At 44.2% G+C, this 19,617-nt stretch overlaps 1 pseudogene; it reads right to left on the bottom strand.

The window, feature by feature from the left end:
* LOC147973085 (protein FAR1-RELATED SEQUENCE 1-like) overlaps positions 1-19,354 on the bottom strand; it is a 32,599-nt pseudogene extending 13,245 nt beyond the window's left edge.
* Between the last annotated feature and the right edge of the window lie 263 nt (positions 19,355-19,617).

Raw genomic sequence — 19,617 nt, 5'->3', positions numbered from 1 at the left:
AAAATTTAGCATCATGTCTTGACCATATCACATCAACATGCCCTGCAAAAACTAGTTAGACGTCCTCTACTTTGTTGTTGCAAGTTTTACGTGGCTGCTACGGGCTTAAGCAAGAACCAATCTTACCTACACATTAAAACCACAACGATAGTTTGTCAAGTTGGTGTTGTTTTAACCTTCGCAAGGACCGGGTGTAGCCACACTCGGTTCAACTAAAGTTGGAGAAACTGTCACCCGCAAGCCACCTATGTGCAAAGCACGTCGGGAGAACCGGTCTCGCGTAAGCGTACGCGTAATGTCGGTCCAGGCCGCTTCGTCCAACAATACCGCCGAACCAAAGTATGACATCCTGGTAAGCAGTATGACTTATATCGCCCACAACTCACTTGTGTTCTACTCATGCATATAACATCAACACATAAAACCTAGGCTCGGATGCCACTGTTGGGGAACGTAGTAATTTCAAAAAAATTCCTATGCACACGCAAGATCATGGTGATGTATAGCAATGAGAAGGGAGAGTGTGATCTACGTACCTTTGTAGACCGACAGCGGAAGCGTTAGCACAACGCGGTTGATGTAGTCGTACGTCTTCACGGCCCGACCGATCAAGCACCGAAACTACGGCACCTCCGAGTTCTAGCACACGTTCAGCTCGATGACGATCCCCGGACTCCGATCCAGCAAAGTGTCGGGGAAGAGTTTTGTCAGCACGACGGCGTGGTGACGATCTTGATGTACTAATGTCGCAGGGCTTCGCCTAAGCACTGCTACAATATTATCGAGGACTATGGTGGAAGGGGGCACCGCACACGGCTAAGAATATGATCACGTGGATCAACTTTTTTCTCTAGGGGGTGCCCCTGCCTCCATATATAAAGGCTCAAGGGGGGGGGGGGGGCGGCCGGCCAAGAGGAGGCGCGCCAGGAGGAGTCCTACTCCTAGGACTCCCCCCCTTTCCTAGTTGGAATAGGATTCGCGGAGGAGAGAAAAGAGGAAGGGGGGCCGGCCCCCTCTCCTTGTCCTATTCGGACCAAGGGAGGGAAGGGGCGCGCGGCCCATCTCTGATTGCCTCTTCTCTCTTCCACTAAGGCCCATATATTTCCCGGGGGGTTCCGGTAACCTCCCGGTACTCCGGTAAAATCCCGATTTCACCCGGAACACTTCCGATATCCAAACATTGGCTTCCAATATATCAATCTTTATGTCTTGACCATTTCGAGACTCCTTGTCATGTCTGTGATCACATCCGGGACTCCGAACAACCTTCGGTACATCAAAACGCATAAACTCATAATATAATTGTCATCGAAACCTTAAGCGTGCGGACCCTACGGGTTCGAGACCAATGTAGACATGACCGAGACACGTCTCCGGTCAATAACCAATAGCGGGACCTGGATGCCCATATTGGTTCCTACATATTCTACGAAGATCTTTTATCGGTCAGACCGCATAACAACATACGTTGTTCCCTTTGTCATCGGTATGTTACTTGCCCGAGATTCGATCATCGGTATCCAATACCTAGTTCAATCTCGTTACCGGCAAGTCTCTTTAGTCGTTCTGTAATACATCATCCCACAACTAACTCATTAGTTGCAATGCTTGCAAGGCTTAAGTGATGTGCATTACCGAGAGGGCCTAGAGATACCTCTCCGATGATCGGAGTGACAAATCCTAATCTCGAAATACGTCAACCCAACATGTACCTTTGGAGACACCTGTAGAACACCTTTATAATCACCCAGTTACGTTGTGACGTTTGGTAGCACACAAAGTGTTCCTCCGGCACACGGGAGTTACATAATCTCATAGTCATAGGAACATGTATAAGTCATGAAGAAAGCAATAGCAACATACTAAACGCTCGGGTGCTAAGCTAATGGAATGGGTCATGTCAATCAGATAATTCAACTAATGATGTGATCCCATTAATCAAATGATAACTCTTTGTCCATGGTTAGGAAACATAACCGTCTTTGATTAACGAGCTAGTCAAGTAGAGGCATACTAGTGACACTCTGTTTGTCTATGTATTCACACATGTATTATGTTTCCGGTTAATACAATTCTAGCATGAATAATAAACTTTTTATCATGATATAAGGAAATAAATAATAACTTTATTATTGCCTCTAGGGCATATTTCCTTCAACATGGTCTCAAATGAAATGATGACGAACTTCAATATGTTTAGTTCGAGAATGTTGTACAGGATTATGACCAATTTTGATAGCACTTTCATTGTCACAAAGAAGTGGAACATGTTTCACATAGATCCCATAATCTTTAAGAGTTTGGGTCATCCAAAGTAATTGAGCACAACATGAACCAGCGGCAATGTATTCCGCTTCGGCGGTGGATAAGGATACCGAGTTTTGTTTCTTGGAAGACCAAGACACAAGAGATCTACCAAGAAATTGACAAGTACCCGAAGTGGACTTTCTATCAACCTTGTCTCCGGCATAATCCGAGTCGGAATAGCCAACAAGATCAAAAGAAGACCTCTTAGGATACCAAATGCCAAAGTTTGGTGTATGAATTAAGTATCTCACTATCCTTTTCACGCCCTTAAGATGACATTCTTTAGGAGCAGCTTGATAACGTGCACACATGCACACACTTAGCATAATGTCGGGACGTGAAGCACATAGGTATAACAAAGAACCAATCATAGAACGATAAACCTTTTGATCAACCGGTTCACCATCTTTGGTCAAATCAAGATGTCCACTAGTAGGCATGGGTGTAGGCATACCTTTGCATTCTTGCATATTGAACTTCTTGAATAAGTCCTTGGTGTACTTCATTTGAGAGACAAATGTACCTTCCTTAGTTTGCTTGATTTGCAAACCGAGAAAGAATTTGAGTTCACTCATCATAGACATCTCAAACTTCTCTGACATTAGCTTTCCAAACTTTTCACTAAAGAGAGGGTTAGTTGAACCAAATATGATATCATCAACATAAATTTGGCATACAAATAGTTCCCCATTAACCCTTTTAGTAAAAAGAGTAGAATCAATTTTACCAATTTCAAAACCACTTGCAATAAGGAACTTGGTCAAGCATTTATACCATGCTCTAGGAGCTTGTTTAAGACCATAAAGAGCTTTGTGAAGTTTGTAAACATGATTTGGTTTCTTAGGATTGATAAAGCCGGGAGGTTGTTTGACATAAACTTCCTCCTCTATTTCACCATTTAGAAAAGCACTTTTAATGTCCATTTGGTACAAGGTGATATTATGGTGATTGGCATAGGCAAGTAAGATGCGAATGGACTCAAGTCTAGCAACGGGAGCATATGTCTCACCATAGTCCATACCTTCAACTTGTGTGTACCCTTGGGCGACGAGACGTGCTTTGTTGCAAACCACTTGTCCATCTTCATCTTGCTTGTTGCGAAACACCCATTTGGTACCAATGATGTTGTGGTTGTTGTCGGGTTTCTCAACCAATGTCCAAACTTGGTTTCTCTCAAAGTTGTGTAGCTCTTCATGCATAGCGTTTATCCAATCCGGATCTTCCAATGCTTCTTCAACCTTCATAGGTTCAATGCTAGAGATGAATGAATAGTTTTCACAAAAGTTAGCTAAACGAGTTTTTGAGCGAGTGATTCTCCCGGTTTGAATATCATTGTAGATTTGCTCGACGGGATGATCTTTGGCAATTCTTGCTCGAACTCGTGAGAGCTTTTGCTTGGGTCTTCGTTGAACATCTTCTTCATCTTGTTCTTCTTCTTGGCCTTCTTCATTGTTGACATTCTCGTTCTCTTGTCGTGGTGGAGAAGGAGGTTGTTGATGTTCGTCTTGATGCATTTCCTCGTCTTCTTCATCTTGGTGTGTCCCACTTGTGGATGCTTCCGTATCAATTCTTGGTTCACCTTGTCGTGAAGTAGAAGCTTCCACTTGGACGGACGAGGTACTCTCCTTCACCTCCGTTGGACGAATTTTGCCAATAGGCAAGTCTTGGATTGCTTCTGAAGGGTCTTTGTCTCCTACATCGATTGGCAATTGCTCTACTTGCGAGCCATTAGATTCATCAAACTTCACATCTACCGTCTCTTCAACCTTTCGGGTGAAATTGTTGTAGACACGGTAAGTGTGAGAGTTTGAGCCATAATCAAGTAGAAAACCTTCATGAGATTTAGGAGCAAACTTTGAACGACGATGCTTGTCAAGAATGTAGCACTTTGAGCCGAATACTCGAAAGTATCCAACTTGGGGTTTGTTACCGGTGAGGAGCTCGTGTGCCGTCTTGCCGAGTAGCTTGTGAAGATACAAGCGATTTGTTGCATGACAAGCTGTCTCAACCGCTTCTGCCCAAAAGTGCTTCAGCGTCTTGTACTCATCAAGCATCGTTCTCGCCATTTCGATGAGCATCCGGTTCTTCCTCTCAACAACTCCATTTTGTTGAGGTGTGTACGTAGCCGAGAACTCGTGTGAAATCCCTTCTTCGTCAAGAAAGGATCAATATGAGGTGCACAAGGGCTAGCAATATAATTGTTCAAATGATATTGATTGAAAATTACAAGCATCTCATTTTTCCACTCATGAAAATACTCTCCATCAAGAATAGGCACTCTATGTCTAAGACTCCCTAAAGTAGACACATCCATCTTCCTCCAATGGTGATTAAACCAAGGCAATGGAGACCAATGCTCTGATGCCACTTGTAGGACCTTGAAGTAGATGTGTCTAGAGGGGGTGATTAGACACTTAATGCTAAAGTTGCAGTTTTAAGCTTTTTCGGTTTAAGTGGAGTTTAGGCACAATTTAACAATCACAATACATATCAAGCAAGCATGCAAAGAGTATATAGGCAGCGGAAAGTAAAGCATGCAACTTGCAAGAATGTAAAGGGAAGGGTTTGGAGAATTCAAACGCAATTGGAGACACGGATGTTTTTCCCGTGGTTCGGATAGGTGGTGCTATCCTACATCCACGTTGATGGAGACTTCAACCCACGAAGGGTAACGGTTGCGCGAGTCCATGGAGGGCTCCACCCACGAAGGGTCCACGAAGAAGCAACCTTGTCTATCCCACCATGGCCATCGCCCACGAAGGACTTGCCTCACTAGCGGTAGATCTTCACGAAGTAGGCGATCTCCTTGCCCTTACAAACTCCTTGGTTCAACTCCACAATCTTGTCGGAGGCTCCCAAGTGACACCTAGCCAATCTAGGAGACACCACTCTCCAAGAAGTAACAAATGGTGTGTTGATGATGAACTCCTTGCTCTTGTGCTTCAAATGATAGTCTCCCCAACACTCAACTCTCTCTCACAGGATTTGGATTTGGTGGAAAGAAGATTTGAGTGGAAAGCAGCTTGGGGAAGGCTAGAGATCAAGATTCATATGGTAGGAATGGAATATCTTGGCCTCAACACATGAGTAGGTGGTTATCTCTCAGAAAATGTGTATTTGAAGTGTAGGTATGTTCTGATGGCTCTCTCCACGAATGAAGAGTGGGTGGAGGGGTATATATAGCCTCCACACAAAATCTAACCGTTACACACAATTTACCAATCTCGGTGAGACCGAATTGAGAAACTCGGTCGGACCGATTTAGCAAACCTAGTGACCGTTAGGGTTTTTGGTGGGACCGACTGGATCAACTCGGTGGGACCGATGTGCTAGGGTTAGGGTAAATCCAAAACTCGGTTTGACCGATTACTCAAACTCGGTGGGACCGATTTGGGTAATAAGTGAAACAGAGAGTTGGCCAAGCAAACTCGGTGGGGCCAATTGCATATCTCGGAGGGACCGAAAATATTGCAGTAGGTAACCGAGAGTTTGTAAGCCCATCTCGGTGAGACTGAGATCCCATCGGTGAGACCGAATTGATTAGGGTTTTGGCAGTGGCTATGACGTCTGAACTCGGTGGCGCCGGATAGAAGGAATCGGTGGGGCCGAGTTTGATTTTTGGTTTAGGTCATATGTGGATGTGGGAAGGTAGTTGAGGGTTTTGGAGCATATCACTAAGCACTTTGAGCAAGCAAGCCATTAAGCAACACCTCATCCCTCCTTGATAGTATTGGCTTTTCCTATAGACTCAATGTGATCTTGGATCACTGAAATATAAAATGTAGAGTCTTGATCTTGAAGCTTGAGCCAATCCTTTGTCCTTAGCACCTTGAAGGGGTTCCACATCCTTTAGTCCATGCCACTTAATTTGTTGAACTTGTCTGAAACATACTAGGTAAAATTGTTAGTCCAACAAGAGATATGTTGTCATTAATTACCAAAACCACCTAGGGAGCACTTGTGCTTTCAGGCGGTGACTTCTGTCAGCGGGAATCTATGGAATGTCAATGAATCCCAAAAAACAGTGAGTTTTCCTTGCTACCGCGCCCCAGTTTCGAATCAAACTGAATAGAGCGGTGTGGACCGTACCTATCAACTGGATCTAGCGGAAATTCCATCCCGCCATGGAGCAACTCCACGGCCGTCGTCGCACTTCCAGCCGCCGCCATTGGTTCGCCTACGCCTGGTAGCTGTGATAGGAAGAGGGGAAAAGGGGAAAGGAAAGGTGCTGAACTATCTACAGGGGAGGGGGAGGCTCGATTTCTTTGGTTGAGCCACACTGTCATCTACCGACCAGGCGACCAGCATTTACTCACCCTTTGATGGCGGCACCATCTCATCTCATGGTGCGCTTTTTACGGTTCTGATCCAGTATCAGGTTTCGCATGACGAACCCGATCCATGGCTCGGCTCCCCACCGTAACGATCAATTCAAAAAGAAGCCCGCCAGCTAGCGTATAGTATTGTTCCATCCCGTATTCTGCCAGCGTTTCTCACTTTCCTCACGACCGTATATGATGGCATGGACCCACTAGCACGAATCCCTAGAGCTGGACCTACGATCAGGATAACATGTGCAGATACCACCCTTCTCAGGAACGCCGCTCTCTGCTATTTCTATCTTTATACATGCTCATCAACACTTGGCATTCTTTTATATAGAGGTAACGGTGGAGTATGTTGTTTGTAAGTTGAGTGCACAGAGAAAAAAATGGAGATATAGTTCAGCTGAAGATGCAATCCATGCACTGGAATTGGGATGGCCATGTTGGAGGTACTGGTAATGTTGGCACACTACAGAATGATTGCTTCATGCATGAATTTGGGAACCTACTATGCTCATGCCTGTTTCGACCATTATGGTCTAAACAACTGATTTGTTTGTGTAAGGTACCTTGACATGCCTTGGGGGCTAGAGCACATAGGAGATGTTGCTTTCTATCCAACAAGTTGTGCTTGGGAAATAAGCCGTGAGAGATTTCCATAAGATGAGTGTACGCATCCTCAAGTCGAAGGAAAATATTTACTTACATTCGTTGATGCTAGGCATGGGATAGCCTCGTGGATACTATTTTTAAATAAACTTGGTAGAACTTCATAAAGTTAACTTTTGAAAAAAATCCATAAGCACTACATTATGGAACAGAAGGAGTACTACTTACTTTCTAAGAACGCTGAGTGTGATCATCTATTTGGTCGTGTTTATGCGATCAAGAATTCTGAACTTGATAGTTTCATAAGTGTCTTTGCTGCTTTTTAGGTAGAGACGCCAGTAGGTGTAGTTAGATCATTAGAAATAGGACAAGTTTTCAGTCACTTTTTTCCAAAAAAGAGCGATGCATACGGCCAAATAGGACAAGTTTTCAGTCACTGCACCAAATGGTCCATGGTTTACTCATGACGTGTCAGTGGTAATGGACCGATCTAGCCTGCTAGCATTCTAGTACTCCTCCAAGTACTAGCTGCAACCCATCTGTCCTTGTACTTTCCATAAACATCTCATTCGGAACAAATGCATGGACGCTATCATAAAATAATGCTACACGTACAAACGAGTTATAAGGTTTTACAAAAAAGGTTAATTTGATTGGTCAATAGGTGGGGAGGCGGTCCACCCTCCTGAAAATCAAGGAGGGGGGAGAGGGGGGAGGGACAAGTTTATGATTGGTTAGTAGATGAAGAAAATCCTAGTCAGCGTGTAATTGCGTGTACCTTTTTATATGTTTAGCATTATTGCGCTTGCTATCATGCATGCGTCACGTGCACGTTATCAGGTTGAAGTGCTACATGGGCAACAATTACATTCTACGGGTGCCACGCATTGGGGCACTAGCTCCCCAATGCGTTCGTCAATGTTAACAGTGCGGACATGTCCCATGTGGTGCATTGACCTGGATACATGCATGTCTCAGTTCTATGGTTACATCCTAGTCGATGAGAAACATACATCAGATACTTCAATGATCATGATGTGATGTGGCAGCCTTGGGCAACAGAATAAGGTACATATGGACAAAATAGGTGTAAAGGCTACAATTTCTAATCAGTCGCAAGAACTGCTAGTGATTTAAACACTCTTATATTAGTTTATAGAGGGAGTACTAGTTGAGTAGAAGATCAGTGGAGTATGGCACTGAGAGGGAAAAATATGGTCTTTTGCAGGGAAATATGAGTTTATTTTAAATCTATAAAGAACAAGATTTGATGGATGACATAATTCAATGAGTTTGTTTTTGTAACTAGCATAGTACGATTAGAAGATGACAATATACATGTTTTTGCTTGCGGACGAACGTTTTGTTTCATATAGAAGAAAGGAATCTTCTTTTCTTGACTAACCACCATTTACTTGTTCACTCAATCAACCTACTCCCAGTGCGAGCTGTGACAAGAACGCATACGGTTCATGCCCACTCGTCATCGTTACTCTGATGAAGCATAGCACACTCCTAGAGAAAACGAAGCTATGTGACAGGACCACTAGTGTGGACTAGCTATCTCGATGGGCAACATTGTTGAAGATGTTCTTGTGCTGCAAGCCTGCCACTCATTCCAGGCTTCAAAGAAGTGCATACACATTGCCACACACACAAGTATGTGACACTGAGTTGACATGGACTGCTTGATCATGCACTATTCTACTTTCAATGGATTTGTTGCCGTATTTTGTGTGACGCAATTACAAACATCCCGGAGAGGAACAAGAGAAGAAGAATCTAGTTGGGAGAGTGCCCAGCCCTGCCATGTGAGGTGCGAGATTGCACTCGCCTCTGTATATAAATAGCATCCATATATGATAGTAAAACAGCTAGTGATAAATCTATTTATTTTATCTACCAACTCAAAATTTTCTTGGTTCATTTATACTTGCTGGTAACGTGCGCACACTCAATTTGCTTGCGCATACAACACAAGTCATGGTTGCTCCTCCACTTTAACTGGTTCCACGTACAGAAGCCATGCATGGAGCAGTCCACATCGACGAAGGTGTGACTCAAACATGTTCTTTTCCTTCTGAAAAGTGCCAATTACGTGTGTTTGTGATAACGTGTGCACATTTCTTGGGAGATCGGAGTGAGTGGCATCAGAAAAACATATCCAACTAATGTGACTGGTCACAGATAACGTATGTCTGCTCTCTTGAGCAGGCCGCCCAGAGTTTGCTATTGTACAATTCAGGCTATTAGTGAAGCAACTAATGTGACTGGTCACAGATAACGTATGTCTGCTCTCTTGAGCACGGCGGCGAATCCAAATTTTAGTTTGTGGAAGCCCAGTGATGTAATTAACCAGTATATTAGTGAAGCAACTATTACATCCACATCATTATGCATACAGAGAACCAGTGATCTTAATTTAAATATATATGCGCGTAGCTGGTCCACACGATTTGGTCGATGCTGGAATCTCATAGAAGTTCCCAGCCTGAGTGTAGTGCAAGTTGTGCAACTCAGTTGAATGTGGGGATTCATCACGATTTTGGAACGAGAGGCATCAGAAAAACATTACCTTGTATCTACGTTGCATGACATGAGATCGTCCTTACAACTGGCTTCAATGGCGCTGCATAGGCAGAGTATTAAGGTGGTTCATGGTCGACCCCCCCCCCCCCCCGCCCCCCCCCCCCCCCCCCCCCCCCCCCGGCCCTGCAAGACTACCATCTCACTGCTGCTCTACAAGTAATTGATGTGCTTTCCATGGAAGCAAGAAGTGTCGGGGCATGTCCGAGCCCCATTTGTTCGGCAAACATGGTGTCTCTTAATTTATCTCCATATTGTCCTGATGCATGCATAGAGAAGAGAAATAAAAAGAAAGACGAAAGTGGTCCGTGGTGGGCCGGGTCTGACAGGGTGAACTGTTCGGACACGTCCAAACACCCCTATTTCCTCTCCACACACGTTTGAGAATTTGCGTACAGCCTGAACAAATAAGGGAATTTTGAGATCTTCATTGAAAAGGCGTTTTTGTGTCCGAACGTCTCGGCTGTCCGTCCGGACATAGGATCGGAGGAGAATTTAGAGGCCTCGGTTCAAGATGCTCTAATGACATGTCCACTCTCACTTCACGAGCAAACCACTGGAGACCACGTACGAACCACAAGCGGAATGGCAAGAACCAGAGGCTAGGGTTGTTGGGAAAAGAACTACTTCTCAGTTTTCCCTTTTCGAGAAATATATGTACCTCACATTTTTCCATATGTGCTTGTGTGTTTTCCTTCACTAAATGTCAATTGTTTTATTGAATATTTAATTTGTAAGTAAGATGTTGAAAAAACAGCAAAGCAAGAAAATGAACCACACTATTGAGTGTTTTCGTGTCCTTGTATTTTGTCTTGCTGTGAAGTGATGAAGGCGAACACGGGAGCTCCTGGGGCGGGTGGGAGATGGAGCTGAACATAGGAGCTGTTGAGGCGGCGATGGCGGATCATCGACGCACAGCGACCAGGGTGGCGCCCCTGCGTTGGGGTGGTGGTGGTGATCTTCCCGGGTGGCAAGGATCTGGCGGAGGAGGTGCTGTTCATTGCCTTCGGGGGATCCCCATGGAAAAGCTAGGTCGTGGACGAACCTCTTCCCTTGTTGCCTCCGGGAGATCAAGGCGCAGGATGTCGCGACCCTAGTGGTCGGGTCCATAGTGCAAGCCGGAGAGGTGAGGTAGACACGTACGGCACAACGGCCACTTTCTCCTCCGCTGATTTGATCGGCGGCGTTGGGGCCTGGTGGATTTGCTTGAATAAGAAGTCGGTCCTTGGATTCTTCTCATGCCAAGCTGATGACCTTCTTGATGCTTGTCTTCCTTGATCTGGTCGTTGATGAGTTTCGGAATGCTCCGCCGGAGATATCCTTTGGGCGCGTTACACCTCTATTGCTGGATCGGATGGGATCCGGTCGTGTGCGTCCTTATTTCAGCTCGTGCGGCTTCGGGAGGATGTGGCGCAAACCTCCATTGGTTGTTGACATTATGGGACATGTTGGTCTTTCTATTTCCTTGGTGTATACAATGGCAGACAATGTCATAGCGGCTGAGGTTTGAGGAGTAGTAATGGAGGACTGTGTTTTTGAGGCAATGAAGAATTTCTCGGTGTGTCGTGACTTGTGGCAGCGACATCGACAAGCTGGGGTTGCAACACTAGGAGGAGTACAAAGTCTTATTAGGATGAAAATCTAAGGTTTGACCTTAATTGGTTGTGCCTAGCAGTGGCCCTGTTGAAGGCACCGTTTTGAGAGCGCGGACTTTCTCCAGGGTGAAAAACTATGATCTTTGATCGGGTAATATGATTGCCCCTGACTATAAATAGCCGCCCTCACTACCACTTGTTGGTTGGCTGCTCTAGAGAGAAATTGACACTTGTCATTTAAGAGCAACCCTTCCTCTGACGACTTTGTGATTAACCTAAGTGAGGATAAACCTAAAACCAAAGTGATTGAGGATCACTGAAGAGTTTGATCTGTGTGATCCAACACTTGTTACCTTTGAAGACTGCCATTCTTCTAGATGGTTAGGCGTCATGTTCTGAGCAACCAAGAGTAATTGTGGCGCGTCGGTGAACAAGTCTGTGAAGGTTTTGGAAGTCTACCTTGAATACTTACCAAGAATGAATGGGCGAGGTATGCTCTGACCTTAGCTCAGGAGGAATACGGTGAAGACATGTTTCTTCAGAGTTCAATCTCAGCCATCTTAACCAGACATATAGTTGATATAGCAACCGGAACATGTCTACCAAAGCATCTTCTCCTCACCGAGCCAAACTGGTTTCAAATTCCTCAACTCCTTTACTTTCTATTATTATGCTGCTGAATAATCTGTGATCTACTTTGAAAAATTTGAACTGAAGACTTTCATCCTGTTGCATTTCATTTTCTTAGTTCATCTTTTGTATGTCTGGATTCTTGTATGATTGCATGTTCTTCACTTGCATCTATCTTGTATGCATGTTTTATGTTTCTGTGATGAATTAGTCTCGTTCCTATTTCTGTTTCTTCAGTCCGATCTTCGTCAAATTCATCAGAGTTAGATGAATTTCTAAAAATCGCCTATTCACCCCCTCTGGGAGTAAACCTGCGCTTGCACAATCCCATCAAGCCACGAGATACACAACATATGACACTCGTACTTTGATTAATTTTCTTGTCTACGTGTGATCATTATAATCATTAACGTTTTTAGAATGCCATAATCTGACAAACCGATCATTATAATCATTAATGTTTTTAGAATGCCATAATCTGACAGAGAACATAAATAGCACATTCTGTTCATGTTAACAGATAATATTATTACTTATGCAATTGATAATCGTAAACAACTAAGCTTAGCAGAATTTACCCGGTATGCATACGAACTATATATGTAGATGTGGATTGACCGCCCGTTCGCCTAGCCTGGCCGCGGCGATATAAGTCATGCTCCTGCGATGCACATCTGCATCTCCTGCTCTCCAAGCTCGTCCTCTACCTCTCTGAGCCCCTCCTCCTATAGAGGCGATGCCAAAGTCGTGGTGGTCCACGCCAATAGGCGGTGGCAATAGGAGTTCATCGTCAGGTGGATCTTGGCTCCGATGCCCGCGAGTTCTGAGCCCCTCGACGTCCATGGCGGCTGGCTCCACCGGCAATGAGGAGATCGTCCTCAACTCCAGCAACAAGGAGGACTAGCAGCCGGAGCAGCGAGGGCCTCCTCGCTCTGACGGACAAAGAATTTGACCGTCAGATGGAGATCATGCCGAAGTGCTTGCTCCGTCAGATTGGCCTGGCACCACCGTCGTCGGCGCGGGTCAAGGAGGAGCCACCGTCCCAGCTGCGCTACCGTCCCCACCCCGACGGGTCAAGGAGGAGCTTTCCTCCCCACCCCCGCGCAGGCACGGTCGCCAGGTCCATATTTGACACAGTATGAAGGACGAACCCACATCGCCGCGGCGCACAACCGATGCGTACACATTAGTGGGCCTGACTCGCAGCCCCGCCGTATCTGCCGCCAAGCTGTCGAGGAGCTGCCGCCGCCATAAGGAAGGCGCATAGCAGCATCCTCCATCACCTCGGAGGCATCGATATCGGTGGCTCCTCGGGGTCGAGGGTCGTCATCTCCGAGGAGGAGCAGGTGGCGCGCCTGCAGGCATGGTACAACCGACACAACGCCGCCATAAGGAAGGCACGTGGCAGCATCCTCCATTAGCTCGGAGGCATGAAGGACGAAGATTGTGCGATACCTCTTCATAACGAAGGGCATGATTGTCATATATTTAAAAAGATGCTACCCGCCCATCGACGGCGGGACGTGCCTGTATGTATATGTATATAATATTTTTTTCTTTACTAGTGGGTCCGATTTGGGGCAACTTGCGGCGTGGGTCAGCCGTCAATCGTGCCAGTTTCGGTCGTGGACATGCGCGGTACCTGTGGCCTGTCATGCCTGCCACCTCTCATCAGCGCCTGCCATGCACCGCCCGCTTGCCCGCAATAACGCAGACTTGTCCCATCGCCAGCCACCGCCTCGCCTGGCGCGCGCCGCTCGCCTGCCCGCATTAATGCCAACGCGTCTTGAAAGCCGTCGCCTCGCCTGTCTGCAGTAACTGATATGTTCGCATTGAGCAGTCCAACCGATATAACTACTTATTGTGAGATTTAAGATTTTCGCCAAAGTTGGGACTAATCACGTGACAAAAATTGTGTATACTGTGGTACAGCCGATCCAAACGGCGTTCATGGCTGGATGACATATTATGGAGGGAGTGGTTGTCTTGCATGAAATTCACTCGAAGAAAACAGATGGAGTTGTCTTCAAAGTGGATTTCGAGAAGACTTATGATAAAGTCAAGTGATCATTCTTGCTGTTGGGGAGCGTAGTAATTTGAAAAAATGTCCTACGTACACACAGGATCATGGTGATGCATAGCAACGAGAGGGGAGAGTGTCTCCACGTACCCTCATAGACCGAAAGAGGAAGCGTTAGCACAACGCGGTTGATATAGTCGTAAGTCTTCACGATCCGACCGATCCAAGTACCGAACGTACGGGACCTCCGAGTTCAGCACACGTTCAGCTCGATGACGTCCCACGAACTCCAATCCAGCAGAGCTTCAAGGGGGAGTTCCGTCAGCACGACGGCGTGATGACGGTGATGATGATGCTACCGACGCAGAGCTTCGCCTAAGCACCGCTACGATATGACCGAGGTGGATTATGGTGGAGGGGGCACCGCACACGGCTAAAAGATCAATGATCAATTGTTGTGTCTCCAAGGGGTGCCCCCCTCCCCGTATATAAAGGAGTGGAGGAGGGGAAGGGCCGGCCCTCTTTATAGCGCGCCCTAGGGGAGTCCTACTCCCACCGGGAGTAGGATTCCCCCTTTCCTAGTAGAACTAGGAACCCTTCCAAGTAGTAGGAGTAGGAGAGAAGGAAAGGGAAAAGAGAAGATAAGGAAGGAGGGGGCACCGCCCCTCTCCCTAGTCCAATTCGGACTAAGCATTGGGGGGGCGCAGCCTCTCCTCTCTCTTTCCCCTAAAGCCCAATAAGGCCCATATACTCCCCGGCGAATTCCCGTAACTCTCTGGTACTCCGAAAAATACCCGAATCACTCGGAACCTTTCCAATGTCCGAATATAGTCGTCCAATATATCGATCTTTACGTCTCAACCATTTAGAGACTCCTCGTCATGTCCCCGATCTCATCCGGGACTCCGAACTACCTTCGGTACATCAAAACACATAAACTCATAATACAAATCGTCACCGGACGTTAAGCGTGCGGACCCTACGGGTTCGAGAACTATGTAGACATGACCGAGACACGTCTCCGGTCAATAACCAATAGCGGAACCTGGATGCTCATATTGGTTCCTACATATTCTACGAAGATCTTTATCGGTTAAACCGCATAACAGCATACGTTGTTCCCTTTGTCATCGGTATGTTACTTGCCCGAGATTCGATCATCGGTATCTCAATACCTAGTTCAATCTCGTTACTGGCAAGTGTCTTTACTCGTTCCGTAATACATCATCCCACAACTAACTCATTAGTTACAATGCTTGCAAGGCTTATAGTGATGTGTATTACCGAGTGGGCCCAGAGATATCTCTCCAACGGTCGGAGTGACAAATCCTAATCTCGAAATACGCCAACTCAATAAGTACCTTCAGAGACACATGTAGAGCATCTTCATAATCACCCAGTTACGTTGTGACGTTTGGTAGCACACAAAGTGTTCCTCCAGTAAATGAGAGTTGCATAATCTCATAGTCATAGGAACATGTATAAGTCATGAAGAAAGCAATAGCAACATACTAAATGATCAAGTGCTAAGCTAACGGAATGGGTCAAGTCAATCACATCATTCTCCTAGTAATGTGATCCCGTTAATCAAATGAGAATTCATGTCTATGGTTAGGAAACTTAACCATCTTTGATTAATGAGCTAGTCAAGTAGAGGCATACTAGTGACACTATGTATGTCTATGTATTCACACATGTATTATGTTTCCGGTTAATACAATTCTAGCATGAATAATAAACATTTATCATGAAATAAGGAAATAAATAATAACTTTATTACTGCCTCTAGGGCATATTTCCTTCAGTCTCCCACTTGCACTAGAGTCAATAATCTAGTTCACATCGCCATGTAATTTAACACCAATAGTTCACATCACCATCTGATTAACACCCATAGTTCACATCGTCATGTGACCAACACCCAAAGGGTTTACTAGAGTCAATAATCTAGTTCACATTGCTATGTGATTAACACCCAAAGAGTACTAAGGTGTGATCATGTTTTGCTTGTGAGAGAAGTTTAGTCTACGGGTCTGCCACATTCAGATCCATATGTATTTTGCAAATTTCTATGTCAACAATGATCTGCACGGAGCTACTCTAGCTAATTGCTCCCACTTTCAAAATGTATCCAGATTGAGACTTTAGAGTCATCTAGACCAGTGTCAAAATTTGCATCGACGTAACCCTTTACGACGAACCTTTTGTCACCTCCATAATCGAGAAACATATCCTTATTCCACTAAGGATAATTTTGACCGCTGTCCAGTGATCTACTCCTAGATCACTATTGTACTCCCTTGCTAAACTCAGTGTAGAGTATACAATAGATCTGGTACACAGCATGGCGTACTTTATAGAAACTATGGCTGAGGCATAGGGAATGACTTTCATTCTCTTTCTATCTTCTGCCGTGGTCGGGCTTTGAGTCTTACTCAATTTCACACCTTGTAACACAGGTACGAACTCTTTCTTTGACTGTTCCATTTTGAACTACTTCAAAATCTTGTCAAGGTATGTACTCATTGAAAAAACTTATCAAGCGTCTTGATCTATCTCTATAGATCTTGATGCTCAATCTGTAAGTAGCTTCACCGAGGTCTTTATTTGAAAAACTCATTTCAAATACTCCTTTATGCTTTCCAGAAAATTCTACATTATTTCCGATCAACAATGTCATTCACATATATTTATCAGAAATGCTGTAGTGCTCCCACTCACTTTCTTGTAAATACAGGCTTCACCAAAAGTCTGTATAAAACTATATGCTTTGATCAACTCATCAAAGTGTATATTCCAACTCTGAGATGCTTGCACCAGTTCATAGATGGATCGCTGGAGCTTGCACCTGTTGTTAGCACCTTTAGGATCGACAAAACCTTCTGGTTGCATCATATACAACTCTTCTTTAAGAAATCCATTAAGGAATGCAGTTTTGACATCCATTTGCCAGATTTCATAAAATGTGGCAATTTGCTAACATGATTCGGACAGACTTAAGCATCGCTATGAGTGAGAAAATCTCATCGTAGTCAACACCTTCAATTTTGTCAAAACCTTTTTCGACAAGTCTAGCTTTGTACATAGTAACACTACTATCATCGTCCGTCTTCCTCCTAAAAATCCATTTATATTCTATGGCTTGCCGATCATCGGGAAAGTCAACCAAAGTCCATACTTTGTTCTTATACATGGATCCTATCTCAGATTTCATGGCCTCAAGCCATTTCACGGAATCTGGGCTCATCATCGCTTCCTCATAGTTCGTAGGTATGTCATGGTCAATTAACATGACCTCCAGAACAGGATTATCGTACCACTCAGGTGTCGATCTCACTCTGGTTGACCTACGAGGTTCGGTAGTAACTTGATCTGAAGTTACATGATCAAACCATTAGCTTCCTCACTTTGGTGTAGGAGTCACAAAAACAGATTTCTATGATGAATTACTTTCCAATAAGGGAGCAGGTACAGTTACCTGATCAAGTTCTAATTTCCTCCCACTCACTTCTTTCGAGAGAAACTCATTCTCTAGAAAGGATCCATTCTCAGCAACAAATATCTTGCCTTCGGATCTGTGATAGAAAGTGTACCCAACAGTTACTTTTGGGTATCCTATGAAGACGCACTTCTTCGACTTGGGTTTGAGCTTATCAAGATGAAACTTTTTCACATAAGCATCGCAACCCCAAACTTTAAGAAACGACAGCTTAGGTTTCTTGCTAAACCACAGTTCATACACTGTCGTCTCAACGGATTTAGATGGTGCCCTTTTTAATGTGAATGCAACTGTCTCTAATGCATAACCCCAAAACGATAGTGGTAAATTGGTAAGAGACATCATAGATTGCACTATATCAAATAAAGTACGGTTACAACGTTCGGACACACCATTCGATGTGGTGTTCCAGGTGGCATGAGTTTGTGAAACTATTCCACATTGTTTTAATTTGAAGACCAAACTCATAACTCAAATATTTGCCTCTGCGATCAGATCATAGAAACTTTATTTTCTTATTACGATGATTTTCCACTTCACTATGAAATTCTTTGAACTTTTCAAATGTTTCAGACTTATGTTTCTTCAAGTAGATATACCCATATCTTCTCAAATCATCTGTGAAGGTCAAAAAATAATGATACCCGCCGCGAGCCTCAACACTCATCGGAACTCATACATCAGTATGTATTATATCCAATAAGTCAGTTGCTCGCTCCATTGTTCTGGAGAATGGAGTCTTAGTCATCTTTTCCCATGAGGCATGGTTCGCAAGCATCAACTGATTCATAATCAAGTGATTCCAAAAGCTATCAACATGGATTTTCTTCATTCGCTTTACATCAATATGACCTAAACGGCAGTGCCACAAATAAGTTGCACTATCATTATTAACTTTGCATTTTTTGACTTCAATATTATGAATATGTGTATCACTACGATCGATTTTCAACAAACCATTTTCATTGGGTATATAACCATAGAAGGTTTTATTCATGTAAACAGAATAAAAATTATTCTCTAACTTAAATGAATAACCGTATTGCAATAAACATGATCAAATCATATTCATGCTTAACGAAAACACCAAATAACACTTATTTAGGTTCAACACTAATCCCGAAAGTATAGAGAGTGTTCCATGATGATCATATCATTCTTGAAACTATTTCCAACACACATCGTTACTTCATCCTTAACTAGTCTCTGTTCATTCTGCAACTACCGTTTAAGGTTATTACTCTTAGCAACTGAACTAGTATCAAATACCGAGGGATTGCTATAAACACTAGTAAAGTACACATCAATAACATGTATATCCAATATACCTTTGTTCACTTTGCCATCCCTCTTATCCGCCAAATACTTGGGGCAGTTCCGCTTCCAGTGACTAGTCCCTTTGCAGTAAAAGCACTTAGTCTCAGGCTTAGGTCCAGACTTGGGCTTCTTCACTTGAGCAGCAACTTGCTTGCCATTCTTCTTGAAATTCCCCTTCTTCCCTTTGCCCTTTTCTTGAAACTAGTGGTCTTGTTAACCATCAACACTTGATGCTTTTCTTGATTTCTACCTTCGTCGATTTCAGCATCACGAAGATCTTGGGAATCGTTTCCGTTATCCCTTGCATATTATAGTTCATCATGAAGTTCTAGCAACTTGGTGATAGTGACTAGAGAACTCTGTCAATCACTATCTTATCTGGAAGATTAACTCCCACTTGATTCAAGTGATTATAGTACTCAGACAATCTGAGCACATGCTCACTGGTTGAGCTATTCTCCTCCATCTTGTAGGCAAAGTAATGTCAGAGGTCTCATACCTCTCGACACGGGCATGAGTATGAAATACCAATTTCAACTCTTGGAACATCTTATATGCTCAGTGGCATTCAAAACATTTTTGAAGTCCCGGTTTTAAGCCGTAAAGCATGGTGCACTAAACTATCAAGTAGTTATCATACCGAGCTTTTGTCAAAACGTTCAAAACGTCTGCATCTGCTCCTGCAATAGTTCTGTCACCTAGCGGTGCATCAACGACATAATACTTCTG

Source organism: Triticum urartu, chromosome 5A (genome assembly GCF_056163025.1).
Source record: "Triticum urartu cultivar PI428250 chromosome 5A, HENAU_Tu73, whole genome shotgun sequence".
Lineage (NCBI taxonomy): Eukaryota > Viridiplantae > Streptophyta > Magnoliopsida > Poales > Poaceae > Triticum > Triticum urartu.
Note: the sequence above shows the minus strand (reverse complement) of the source record. Positions and strands in the feature narration are given on the sequence as shown.